The sequence below is a fragment of the Ranitomeya variabilis genome, chromosome 2, assembly GCF_051348905.1.
Source record: "Ranitomeya variabilis isolate aRanVar5 chromosome 2, aRanVar5.hap1, whole genome shotgun sequence".
Taxonomy (NCBI): Eukaryota; Metazoa; Chordata; class Amphibia; order Anura; family Dendrobatidae; genus Ranitomeya; species Ranitomeya variabilis.
The window spans coordinates 346,851,168-346,865,591 of NC_135233.1; the positions used below are offsets into that span (position 1 = coordinate 346,851,168).

At 43.2% G+C, this 14,424-nt stretch overlaps 1 protein-coding gene across 5 annotated transcripts in view; it reads right to left on the reverse strand.

Moving 5' to 3' along the window:
- LOC143805813 (leucine-rich repeat and fibronectin type III domain-containing protein 1-like protein) overlaps positions 1-14,424 on the reverse strand; it is a 797,917-nt gene that overhangs the window by 241,922 nt on the left and 541,571 nt on the right. Inside the window, exon 4 of one of the 5 annotated variants that reach the window (XM_077285502.1) lies at positions 2,684-2,872. The exons of the other annotated variants lie outside the window; for them this stretch is intronic. The gene's annotated coding sequence lies outside the window, so the exon portion shown is untranslated. The remainder of the gene's footprint in view (positions 1-2,683; positions 2,873-14,424) is intronic. 5 annotated transcript variants of the gene reach the window in all.

Here is a 14,424-nt window from a genome sequence, read left to right on the forward strand (position 1 = left end):
TTTCCATTAATAGAGAAATGGGAGGGCTTATGGTGAGCCGATGGATTTGTTAAAACCATTTTAGACTACGTATGTAATTTTCATCGCTTTTTATTAAGCATTTTTTAGGGAGGCAAACTGGGTTAGGGTTTTAGATATCTTATACTAAAGTCAAGTAAAATAATGTCACGTTATCGTTGGGAAAAACACAGCGCCGATATCAAAGGAGCACCATCGGTCATTGGGGTATGTTTTTTTCCTTTACATGGGACACTAAAAGACTACCAAAATTTTTCACACAATTTTTTGCATTTTTTTCCTCTTAATTGCAAGCCGAACGGTGGGGTGCTCCCCACCTTTCACTCAATAACCCTTTGTAAAGTCCACAGTACAGTCCAGCTCCTGCTTGAGCTCGAACACAGCGGAATATGAATACAATAGAAAGTCTATAGCCTTACAAATTGTATGAATTGTTTAGTTCCTCTTAAAAGGATTTTTTTTTGTTTTGAAAATGGAGAACCCCTTAAAGTATTTAGAGAGGGCTTTTCCACTACTGAACATTATGAGGATCACGTATATACAGAAATTTCTTCACTAGGTCACGATCCACTTTGCAGACCTAGCCTTGTATGTGAATTTTTTGGCCAAGGCATAGTGACTTGTTGGCGCCTTTTCAGTTTTCCAACCCTCGGGGAACACTTGCCCTGTGCTTCACACCCCGAATATATTTCAGTTTTGTATATCTGAAATCAAGGCATCTAATGTAGAAAAGCAGCTACATCCCGCGTATAATCACATATTAAAAAGTGACTGACAATATGCACCATCTAAAAGGCAGAAACACAATGGCAAACACAGCTGCAGCTCCAGCGATAAAACCAAAATGTGAGTTATTTTCCGCTAAATATTATTCACACAGCTGTCACCCATCCTCTTCCAGTGTTAGAGCTGATAATATTTTTCAAATTACCCAATTTCGACAGTAAAGTCTCTTTTTAAATATACGAGAAACCCGTTCCAAGCCGCTTTACACTCGGTAGAAATGTCAATACTCTACTTTAGGATGTAAGCAGACAATGATCGCTCTCATCCATCAAAAATAAGGCCGATACTTAAAAAAGGTACGGCTTCAAATGTTTCAATTTTTAGTTAAAATGCAGATAGGATTTGTTAGTAACGACAAGGCATCTTCCCAATTTTTCCGTTGCTGCCGGTATTAGATATTTTTATCCGATTGCCAAATATAACGAGATCTGAAATGTCCTTATCACAAGAGGCTGTGGTGCAGCAGAAAGTTTATGAGCCACAACTGACATTTGAAATTCACCCAAAGGAGGTTTTATGAGGCCTTAAATTGTAGGTCACGGGTGGAAGCCTCTTTAAATTGTTCATAAAATATTTTGTCAGTTCTAGGAGAACAATGGTGTCTGTCTGTTAGGTGATTACTCTCGATTTCCCGAGCAGAGAAGAATACGTATGAGTGTGCTGAGTTTTACCGAGGTCTCGTAGATCGAATTTACCTAAATAAATAAAGCCTTGACCAGAACAATGTCTTAAGGCTTTTTATGTTGACATTGCTACAACATATAGGTTTCTTTGAGGGACTATTTTCCAAAAATTCTAGAAAATGAAACACAATGGTCTGGATACTTTATTGCATGTGTCTCTCTAGTTTTGGTTGTTTATCATTTGCCAAAACTTTAAAAAAAGAACAAAATGGGTCTAAAGGATTATTGCATTTGTGCCTTTTTGTGTGGCAAGGAGTGTTTTCACTCCTTTTTCATTTGCATTTTATCCTTCTTCACCTTTTTTAAACTGTGTTCTATTTGTTTGACAGTTTGACTTTTAAAGAAAATGCTAAACTTTTGCTCATGTGAACTCCAGTCCCCCTTTGAAGTGTATTTTTTTGGGGCAAAACTTTCCGCCATTTATAAGAGAACTTGAAAATACAAATAAGAGTGTTTTGGATTATACGCAAAATTCGTGAACCCTGTGTGCCATTTTGAAGACTATGATGCAAAAAATGTTAACAAAATGAATAATCGCACTAGACAATAAAGAAAAGTGACTTAAAATACGGAAATGATGAAACAGATCCAATATCTTTCTTTCTAATATATTTTCGAAGGGAAAAAGGTCATTTTCAGCATATTCTGGCTGCCCTTAGTCACATCTTTCTTACCAGAAGGGCACCTTAAAGGGAACCTGTTACATAAAAAATCCAGTCTGATCTGCAGACAGAATAATAAAAATAATAATAATAATAATAATAATTGTGACATACTTAGAACTCCTAGAGTGAACCCGCAGATCCACGGCAACGAACCTCCTCCGGGTGAGCTAGCCAGACAGACCACCCCCTATATAGGGAGCGTTAGGGGCAGGCCCAAGGGAGACTATCGCCATGGAAGCTGGCACCAGGGGACAAGCAGTAGGAGATCCCAGAGAAAGGAGCGATGGGTAGGACAGACTGGGGTAACAGGACGCAGGGCGGATTGGTAGAAAGGCGACACAAGACGGAGAAGGGATGGAGAGGTAACAAGACGGACAGAGCAGGAACGGCGAGGCAAGGAAGGCTAGGAACGGTGGAAAGCTAGTCTGGCTGGGCTGAAAGAAACACAGGGCTGACCGAGCAAAGACAAAGGTGGACCTGGGTCAAAAGAGCACAATTGACAGACAGGCAAGGAGTAGAGGAAGGAATCACCTTAAATACACAGCGTGCAGGAGGATTTCCGGGTCAGGATCCTCCAGGATCACCGAGTGGATGTACGGAGTGCCTGTAGATCAGAGAGAGGAGTTGTGCGTGCGCAGAGGGAGCTGGAGTGAGAGGTGCGCACGCGCACCCGGCGAGATCCCGGAAGTAGCGGTGAATCATGAAGAGGAGGACACGAGTCTGCAGGAAGAGGCACCAGAGCTGGTAAGTATGTTGACGAGCAGAGAAGGAGGCGGCAGGCACGGCAGCAGCAACGGAGGCTGTCACAGTAATAATCTTTATATAGCGCCAACATATTCCACAGCACTTTACAGTTGAACAGTTTCAAACACTACAGTCATAAGTAACAGCATTAACAATATTATAATGATTAAAGCAAAATAAAACAACCCTGCTCGTGAGAGCTTACAATCTACAATGAGGTGGGGGAGATACAAAGTACAGGTGTATATTTATAATGATGTATTTACAGTGAAGGTCCAGCCATCTTCAGGGGGTGGGGGATAGATGGGGATAGTGAATGGGCTACACACACACACTTACACATAAAATTACTTTGATTAGGGAACGCGATAAGCTACTGTGAACAAATGTGTTTTGAGGGAGCGCATAAAACTGTGCAAGTTGTGGCTGGTCCTAATTTCTTGGGGTAGAGCATTCTAGAGGATTGGCACAGCACGGGAGAAGTCTTGGAGTCGGGAGTGGGAGGTACGGATTAGTGCAGTGGTTAGTCGAAAGTTGTTTACAGAGTGCAGCGATCAGCTATGCCGATAAACAGAAACAAGGGAGGAGATGTAAGGGGGTGCCACACTGTGGAGAGCTTTGTGGGTGAGAACAAGTACTTTGAATTGGATCCTATAATGAATGGGCAGCCAGTGTAACAACTGGTTAAGAGCGGACGCATCCGAGTAACGATTAGCCAGGTCGATGACCCTGGCTGCTGCATTAAGGATGGACTGGAGGGGAAAGTCGAGTAAGGGGGAAGCCAATTAATAGAGCATTGCAGTAGTCCAGGCGGGAGTGGATCAGGGCGACAGTGAGCGTTTTTGTTATTTCCATTGTGAGAAAAGAGTGGATTCTAGAGATGTCCTTTAGGTGTAAGTGGCAAGAGTGGGCAAGAGATTGTATATGGGAGGTGAAGGAGAGATTGTTGTCAAACAGCACGTCTGCTGCCAGGTCGTTATTATGGTGCCACCCACGGAGAGAGAAATGTCAGGTTTAGGGAGGTTAGTAGACGGCGGGACTAGAAGAAGTTCGGTTTTGGAAAGGTTGAGTTTCAGATAGAGAGTGGACATGATGTTGGAGACTGCAGACAGACAGTCAGTGGCGTTCTGTAGTACAGCGAGGGTAAGGTCAGGGGATGATGTGTATAGTTGTGTGTCATCAGCATAAAGATAGTACTGAAAGCCAAATGTGCTGATGGTCTGTCTAATTGGGGCCTTGTAGAGGGAGAAGAGAAGGTGGCCAAGGACTGAGCCCTGAGGTACCCCAACAGGGAGAGGAAGAGGAGATAAAGTGGAGCCAGCGAACAGAACACTGAAGGAGCGGTCAGAAAGATAGGAAGAGAGCAGTGTCCTTAATGCCTAGTGATTGGAGCCTAGAGAGTAGGAGAGGGTGGTCAACAGCGTCAAAAGCTACAGAAAAGTCAAGAAGAATGAGCAGAGAGTGGTCACCATTACATTTTGCTGTCAGAAGGTCGCTGTTCACTTTGATGAGTGCAGTTTCTGTCGAATGTAGGGAGTGGAAACCGGACTGTGAAGGGTCTAGGAGAGAATGAGTGGACAGGTAACGGGTAAGGCGGGAGTAGACTAGGCGCTCCAAGAGCTTAGAGATGAAGGGGAGGTTGGAGACTGGTCTGTAGCTGTTTGTGCAGGATGGGTCGAGGGCGGGTTTCTTTAATAATGGAGTAATGATAGAGTGTTTGAAGGAGGAGGGGAAAATGCCTGAGGAGAGGGAGAGATTAAAGATTGTAGTTAGGTGAGTTGTGACGACTGGAGAGAGAGACTGGAGGAGATGTGAGGGAATGGGGTCAGTAGTGCATGTAGTCAGATGAGAAGAAGAGAGGAGCTTGAGAAGAGCAGAATGATGGAGAACAGAAATATATATTGTATATATTGTGCTCGGCATACATGAGCACACCCCCTTTGAAAAGTAAGATTTTAATCAATCTCTCACTGAATACAAGAACAATTTCCAAACTTTTGACAAGACTGAGTTTCATAGAACATTTTTTTAACCCATAAAAGTTAAAAACATGAAAGTAAGGTTAATAATATAACTTTCATTACAAAATCATCAGTTGGACTCAAATGGGTTGATAAATACACCCTGTTAGGGCTAGCGGAATGCACCAAATGAATATATAGATTTTATTATGATAGATGCGTTCGCAGCCCGGGGTCCACCGTGCAGGAGAACCTGCTGCTAGCAAATAGCGGAACTAAATGGCGGTGTTAGCTAACTCTGTTACTTCACAGAGCAGCCGTGAACTCAAAGCACTGTGCCCTGTTAGACTCCACAGAGGCACAGGCTAACTGCCTAAACAAGGGCAGTCAGTGGTCATGCATGCACACGAAACTCCTCGCCGGAGGTGCCAGCATACTAGGGGCTTATTTCGGCCAGGTCCCTGAATACCCAAGCATACAAACTCCTCGCCAGAGGTGCCAGCATTCTAGGGGCTTATTTCAGCCGGGTCCCTGAACACACTCATACAAGACCACACTGGCGCAAAGTACATAAATAAAGAGCAATACTAGCGCATGGCCATGCGGCCATGCGAGCCTTAAATAGTTGCAGCACATACAGGACCTTCCTGCAAGGACCAATGAGAGGCTGTCACAGAGCGTGAGCACCTACAGGACCTTAGCTGCAGTGTCTGATCATGTGACCCTCGATCTCCACTGAGAGATCTTACTCTGGGCATGCTCAGAACGAGAAAAGCAGGACTTGGTCCCAGAAGCGTCTGCTCGCCGCTGCCCAGCACTGACTTCAATGGAAGAAGCAGAAAAAGCAGCAGTAACTCTCTGTACAGAGTCAGGCTGAGCGAGACGCTGGGACCGACGTCTCCGCTGAGCAGACTCCACTGCGGCAGGAGAAGAATGGGAGACCGCAGCGGAGATGGCCCGAGATTCCCCCTGTGCAGAGACGGGAACTCGACCCCTAACACACCCCACATCAAAAACTCTAAGCCACAACAGCTAGTATTTTTTATGACCCACCCTCCCCGAACGATTTTCAACTAGTCTCTTCAGAATTAACCTTAAGTGTTTGGTTGGGATCAGATCAGGAGACACATGGCCACTGAATCACTTTCTCCCTGTTCTTCAGAAATGCAAAAGTGACCTTAGAAATGTGTTTTGGGACATTGTCATGTTGGAAAAGTGCACATCTACCAAGGGCATCGAGTAATGGCAGCATCTTTTTTCAATATAAATCAGAACATCCATGAATTCACAATCCCATCAATGAAATATAGCTCCCTGACACCAGAAGCACTCATGCGGGTTAAGATAGAGACACTGCCACCACCTTGTTTTACTGTAGGCACCATGCATTTTTTTAAATTTATTTTTCTGCATAATTTGAAAAGTAGACAAGAAGCCCACTGTTACTATGGAGGAGTTGCAGAGATCATCAGCTCAGATGGGAAAATCTGTCCACATGACAACCATTAGTCTTGTACTCCACAAACCTGGCCTTTATTAAAGCAAGAAGAAAGCCATATTTGAAAGCTAGCCATAAGAAGTTCCATATGCAGTTTGCAAAAAGCCTTGTAGGGAACAAAGCTAGCATGTGGAAAAAGGTGCTCTGGTCAGATGAGACCATAGTACAATGCTTTGGGCTAAATGCAAAACACTATGGGTGGTGGAAAACTAACACTGCAGATCACCCTTGAAACACCATCCCTACCATCAAGGATGGTGAAGGCAACATCAAGTTGTGGGGAGGCTTTTCTTCACCAGGTACAGGGAAGCTGGTCAGAGCTGATGAGAATATGGATGGAGCTAAATACGGTGCAATCCTGAAGGGAAACCTGGTAGAAGCTGCAAAAGACTTGAGACTGGGGCGTAAGTTCACCTTCCATCTGGACAACGAACCTAAAAACACTGCCCAAAGTACAACGGATGGTTTAGATCAAAGCAAATTAATGTGTTTGAATGGCCCAGTCACATTCAAGACCTAAAACTCATTGGGAATCTGTGACAAAACTTGAAAATTGTAGTTCACAGACACCTCCATCAAATCTCACTGAGCTAGAGCTAGTTTGAAATCTGCAGCAAGTCAATTCCTTCTGCATTTTTTTCACCATAAAAAGCAATGATAAACTGCAAAAAGGCTGCAAAAAATGCAACCATGCTTCTTTACTGCATCGTTGTTGAATAAAACCAAGCAAAAACTCACCAAAAAAGCAGCAAAAATGCAGAAAAATCAGATATTTGTAAACAGCTTCTCTCCTGCAAAGAGAGCACATTTTGCCTGCAGAAAAAAGCCGCAAAAACACAACGTGTGAACACAGCCTCACATCTGTTCAACAGCTGGGCTTTTTCAGCTAACTATCCCTAATGAATATCATTGGTTTGGTTTAATTAGCGTTAAAATTAATATCTCATTGGTGACCACCATATCGAAGCTTTGGAGGACCAATGCCCACCTTCTCATTTCAATGCTCCTTAATTCAACCCCATTTTTGCTGCACCTTCTCAGAAATGAGGACTAAGCAGAAGTATCATGCCCGGTCTATCATGGACCTGTCAGAGGTCAGGTTGGTTTACATTCAGCATATGCATTGGCTTTCTTGTTGCCTATGATGATTAAGTGGCTGATTTGGCCTTTTAGCAGATATCTGCAGTAGCCTGTAGGTTAACAGCTCCAGATATTCTGAGTGTATAAGCAGCAGGACGAGGCTTCCAACCCAGCAGAGAAGTCTTCACTTATGCTTTCCTCCATAATGAGATTGCAGCCTGTGTTTCTACATTAAACATTGATTTTTTTTAATACTTGAGAAGAAGGATCGATCTTTGCTCTCCTCTCCTTTTCCCAGCTGGAATGAAGGCACATGCTTTCAGACATTCCACTTACATGTTCCATGTTTTTTTCCACCTCCTCTCAATTTACGGGAAGTCCAATTTGTTAAGAGACTGGTGGAAAAAAAACAAGGACGCAGCCATTCCTTATAAAGTCCTCACAAATACGGTGGTCAAAATAAGTCTGATTTGAAATTGTTGCAAATTTTGGTAAAAAAAAAAATCTTATTAGATGCTGAAGAGGCAACTAAAAGTTTGGCATGGCATAACCTGAGCTGAAGATGAAAGCTAGACGGGTCAACCTCAACTGTACAAGTCTCTTTTTCAATGCAGCTGGCCTAGAAATGAGTACCACCTCCTAATTAAAAGGGGTGTTGGGGATTTGAATAAAGAAATCAAGCTAACAGTAGAAAATATAATAAAAAAAATATAACTAATCTCCCCTCTCTCAACGCTCCAGCACGATTGCTCATGTGCTAAATGAGTGTCTTCGGCGTGCTCAAAAAATATGTTTGAGTCCCCGCGGCTGCATATCTCGCGGCTGTTCAACAGCTGCAACACATGCAGGAATTGCCTGTTTGTTAGGCAGTCCATGCATGTGTTGCGTCAGTCTAACAGACGTGAGACATGCAGCCGCGGGGAGTCAAACATATTTTTTGAGCACGCCTTACCACAGCACCTTGGCTCATCACTAGTTGCAATATCAAACACATGGTCACTGTGGTTTCAACAAAATTTGCTTAAAGCCATAGCAAAATCGAATATAAGAAACTTTACAATATATTATTAGAGAAACATGTTCTTTCTCCACCTATGAGCCACTTCTTTTACTCCCTATACTTCCTGATCTCATCATTCACTCAAAAAAACAAGGTAAATCTGTATTGTTTCAGACAAGATGGATTGCCAGCTTACTGAGAGATCAGATTACAGCTGCCTATTGGTGGGGAGTGGAGAAAAGTGAAAGAGAAGCAAAAATGCTATGATAGCATTTTTGAAAGCAAAAGTGACCAACTTAGCTAGCACTACCTCCTAGAAAAGTAGAGAATCACAGGCAGTTCAGTCTAGTGAAATCATTCCTTATTATTGTACTTTACAGAACTGGTGTTAGTGTTTTAGCTTTCACAAGAGCTGGATTCACTGCTACACTGCTCAGTACTTCTCTATAATGTTTTCCATGCTGCTGATTCTGAACATGTGCTACCCATGCTAAAAACTGGTCATATAATTGGCAGAAATAGTATGATTCCTCTTGTACACACAACAGCTTTTTCTTAACAGTTACATGAAACTAGAGGTACGCCCTCTAGGGTGGGAGTTGTGTTGCCCTCCCCCCACTCTCTCCACTAATAAAGGAGAGTCCTGAGAAAGTCCTCCATGGTTTTTCTGTGCTAATCGTCCCATCAAATCTGATGCAGTTGCCAGCAGAGTGTGAATCCAGCCCTATATGAGGGATTGAATACTTTTTCAAGCCATTGCATAAAAATATATTTATTTTGATATGAGTGAATATATTACAAATAAGAGGCGTGAAATGTTCTCTTATAGTCAGAAAAAAGAGAAAGAGACCATTTTGCCTCAAGGTCCTACTTATCCTTCCTACAAAAAGTCTGAATTCATGTTATGCAATCTATCCAATAGGTTATTTGTTCTCTTTTTTTTTCCTTTAGGAGAAAACTCAGCACATTTTCACCTTCGTGAGAAAGAGGTGAAAAAAAAATTATTATCAGAAAATACATTTTCCCAATTTCCTATAATTTAATTCTTTTCTCTACACTTCCATTTTGACCCCAGTTTATGATCCATTGTGCACGATTCGAGTCTGCATAGATGAAAGTCATTACAAACTTGATATTATTTCTCCAGACCTGTGTTAGCAAGATTCAATTTCTTTTCTCTTTTTTTTTGTCGTCTAGAAATTTTCGAGTGGTAGAAAAACTGCGGGGCCAAGAAATATACATTAGACTACAAAATTATACATCAAAATGGCAGCTTTCTCTGGAAATTTTCGAGTGGTAGAAAAACTGCGGGGCCAAGAAATATACATTAGACTACAAAATTATACATCAAAATGGCAGCTTTCCCTTAGCAGAGGATGACTGAAGGTAAAGCGGCGAAACGCAGGAGTCCTCATTTTCCAACAGCACAAACAGAATTCTCAGACCCAGATCCCGATCAATTACAGTCTAATCCAATCAGCCTCTTTTTGTCAGTGGTCGCTGAACCGCTTATCGCTTGTTCCAGCTTCTGATTTCCCCATAGACTCTAATGTGATATTTTAGCTAAAAAATAGAGATATAACAATACTTTGAATGTGGCGTAAAACAAGGTCTTTCAGCAGCGGCGTCTTCAGGTTTTAGCGGTTGTCATTGTGTGCTATGGTTCAAAAACAGCCCAATTTCTTCCCTCGTCTGCGAGTGCGAGCTATCCCCATCATGAGCCATTAATCATGTCACTGCAGGCACATTATGTTATTCTTAACCATGGCTGTGCCCCGTGTCATGATGTCCAGGATTACATTATATTTAAAAAAAGGGTTAATTTTTTTTTTATACCCAATCATGGCAGTCTCTGGTATTGCAGATGAGCTGCAATTCCAGACACAGCCTCTAAACAAGAGTGGTGCCATATAAAGCACACTCATTCTTCCTAATTGTGGACAACTCCTTTTAGTGACCAATTTTTGATCTTATTTTAGTCCCACTCTTTTTTTTTATTAATTCAGCTTTTGGTTCCAGAGATCTTGGCATTTTTATTTAGTGGCAATTTTTATGGTTTTTACAAGGGGGCAGGGCTCCTACATTCTCTGGGTTTGTGACTTTACGCTGTCAGGCATTACGCTCTGCATAGGCAGCAACCAAAATGACAAAGGTCAGCATAATGAAGTGAGGTTTGTTATCTGGGGGGCTGCCTATGTAAAGCACAACAGTTGATAAACTCATCTCGCCTGCTGCTCTCTACATGAATAGCAAGCAATGTGACAGAAGATGAGCAGCTGATGACTGAAGACAGTACTAAATCATGTACAGTGAAAGTAATTTCTTCTATCATTAATAAAATCTGCTGTAATATTTTAACACTTTTTCTAACCTTCGCTGTCTAACTATGGCTTGGACTAAAGATTACTATATGTTTAGGACAAAGGTTAGGTTTTAGGGCAAAGTTAGACTTGGTGCTTAAGGCCAGTGTTAGGCTAAAGGTAAAGGTTAGGCTTAAGGTCAAGCTAAGGCTTAAGGTCAAGGTTAGGCATAGGGCCAATGTTAGGCTTGGTGCCAAGGTTAGGCTTAAGGTCAAGCTTAGGCTTAGGGCCAATGTTAGGCTTAGGGCCAAGGCTAGGCTTGAAACCAAGGTTAGGCTTCAGGCCAAGGTTAGGCTTAGAGCAAAGATTAGGCTTAGGGCCAAGGTAAGGCTCAGAGCCAAGGTTAGGCTCAGGGCCAAGGTTAGGCTCAGGGCCAAGGCTAGGCTCAGGGCCAAGGTTAGGCTCAGGGCCAAGGTTGGGCTTAGAATTAAGCTTAGGGTTAAATATAGGGCTATGGTAATAAAAACATTTAGTTAGAAAAAAAATATATAAATATTTTTAACATTTTAGCAAAAAGTAGGAAAAAATAGGCAGTCAAAATGCAAACTATAGCTACATCAGTATTTTCCTCAAATTACACTATATCTGCTCAGAGGATGAGGTGTAAAATACTGGACTGGTGGATGAGACTCAGTGAGCACCAATGGATCGGAGGCATAAAATACTTGCCTTGCCCCAGTTGCCGACAACCAAAGCTACGTCTCTGATGTCAAGGGACTCTTCTAATTTAGTGAATAAACCCTTCTGTAGTATATATATCCCTTTTATATCTAGGAAAATATTAGCTATGGGACATATTATAGCAATTATATACGGTGCTATCAGAACAACATGAAGACAGAAGAATGAAAACTTGCAGGTTATTCCAGAGAGAGGCTGTATCATTAATACCGACCACAGGTTAGACAGCCCCTTTACCAGTGGTTTCCACATTGCATGTCGGCTGGTTTAGTCCTTTGCTAATTAAAATACCTAATTGCACTTTAATATATTAGTTATCATAGAAGACCTAGAAGAAAGGAGTTCATTAAGCAAAGCCGGTGGATCGCCCTCTGTAAGTATAAGCTTGTTTAGAATTAATTGTATATGTAACCATCCTAATCACAAATAGGGCTTAGTCATTGAATCACGCACTCGTCTTATGGAACCTTCTTACTATTCAGATGAGACCCACTTAAGAGGCCATTCAGAGAGGCTTTCTTCTAATCTACTAAACCAGAAGCAGAATCCTGCCGGCTTGTTTTATTTCCTTTTAATATTAAATTGCCTGCCTACTGTGACGCTACTCATGAACAGACCGTGAGACAGAAGAGTCAGACGTTCCAGGGTCAATACCAAGAGAGTACGTAGATAGCCAAGGGAAAAGATGAAGGCCTAACTCAGGTCACAGTCCAGGGTCAATAACAAGAGAGAGCAGAACAAAAGGCAAAGGACCAGACAAAGGGATAGTCAGAACACGGTCCAAAGGGTCAGGAAGCAGAAGATCGGAACTCGGAGCAACAGAATCAGGCTAACACCAAGAAGCACAAACTACATCTGGCAGAGATCAGGGGCAGACAGCTCAGTTAAAGTAGCTGGGCAATCACCAGAACACCTGGAGAAAGTCCCGCACCTCCCAGACTCAGATTGGATAGCTGAGCTATCAAAGCACCGACAGCCCAGAACGGGATTGGGCAGCCAAGCTGTCAATCAAGACACAGAAAACTCAGCAAGACAGTTTCCATAGAACAGCATCGCAATCACTCAATGAGCGGAGGAATTGTGACACCTACAATACAACCAGTTAGCTCTGTGTTATATGCTCCCTCTAAGGCCCAGAGATGAAGTGTCACCTCCATTACTTTGTTCTTGTAATATGTGAGACTAATTGAGATTTGGCACATTTTCACTGCACTTCAACTTTTCCTACTTTTTGAGCACACGCTCTTTTCCGAGTATTTTGACTAGGATGGGGAATTTTTAAAATCCCAGTCGAAGGACCGACTAGCATTACATTAGATACACTTAACTATTTATTTAATGGTTTTCACTTGTGTGCCACTCCATCACTGTGTGTCTAGGTTTCCTCAGGGTGCGGTTATCTACTGGGTTCACTCCTGAAAGGTCTAGGGGTGTGTATGTGGCCATCAGGTTCCTCTCCACCCTGACCCCTGGCTCTCCTCTCAAGGAGGGGAAGCTAACTGTAGATGCCTCCTAGTTTTGCTTATGTGGGAGCCCTGCCAGATGCTAGGAGCAAGATTGTGACTCGATTGGCTTTGGCTAGGAGCAGGATTGGGTCTCCCTTGACTTTGGCTATGAGCAGGGTTGGGTCTCAGTTGGCTTTGGCTAGGAGCAAGATTCGGTCTCGCTTGGCTTTGTCTAGGAGAGGCCACTAGTCCTGACTAGGGTTGAGCGACTTTCATTTTTTTAAGATCGAGTAGGGTTTTGGGAAACCCGATTTTGTCCAGAGTCGAGTCGAGTGCAGTCGGCCGATTATCGCTAAAAGTCGGGGATCGACCGAAACACGAAACCCAATGCAAGTCAATGGGGAAGCATAGTCGGCAGTGAGTGGAGGCCAGGAAAACACCTACAGTGCCCATTTTAATGCCAAAAACATCCATTCTTGTTTCTGAAGCTTGCCAATCTTAATTAACTGTATAATAATAGTTGGGCATAGGGAATTGGGGGAAAGTTGTGGGGGGAGTAGGGCTGGCTCAAGTTTTTCGTGGGCCCAGGAAATGCGGACTACGTCACGGCGGTGTTGCAGGGAAAGGTAAGTATTTAAACGTTGCAAGTGCTGTGATCCTGAGCAAGCAGGGGGGGGCCCACTCGTTCGCATTGCCACTGGCACAGGGCCCCTCAAAGTACGGCGGTGTGTTTGCATGGCGGGGGCGCCTCCCACCAGCAGCGACACTTTTGCGTACTCTGAGGGGCCCTGTGCCAGTGACGTCGCCAACGAGTATGCCCCCCCACCTGATGAAGGAACCTGCACTTTCATCTGCACCTTCCTCTTTGTCCCTGTGTAAGGTGGTATAACATGCGGGAAGGGGAACCTTACTTTCAGCAGGGTCAGATTCTGGCTGTGTAGAGTACAAGGGGAATGTAGTGGTCTAGGTCAATGTACCAGCAGACTCTTTTAGCAGTGGCTGGGCAATGGGCAGGATGAGGAGGAAACAGATATAGGGCCAAAGAATAAAGTAGGCTACATGCAGTTCAAAATTGGTAACAGGACTAAACAGGCGGCATTGCTTTGTTCAGTGGAGTAGCAAACCCAAGAGCAGCAGACACTGTTTCAAGGGCCTAACCACACTAGTAGGCCAAATGCAGTTTAATATCTGATAGTATAGGGCGAAAGCCAGAATGTGGAAGCTCAGCTTTGTTCAGTTGAGGACAACACCAGGGAGGGGCAGACACCTTTAGTAGGCCGGAAAAGCCTATTGCATTTTTTAAAATGGTAATTTGGAGCAGAAGGTTGAAGCTCAGCTTTATTTAGTTGAGGACAACACCAGGCAGGGGCACACAGACAGACACCTTTAGTAGGCCGGAAAAGCCTATTGCATTTTTTAAAATGGTAATTTGGAGCAGAAGGTTGAAGCTCAGCTTTATTTAGTTGAGGACAACACCAGGCAGGGGCACACAGACAGACACCT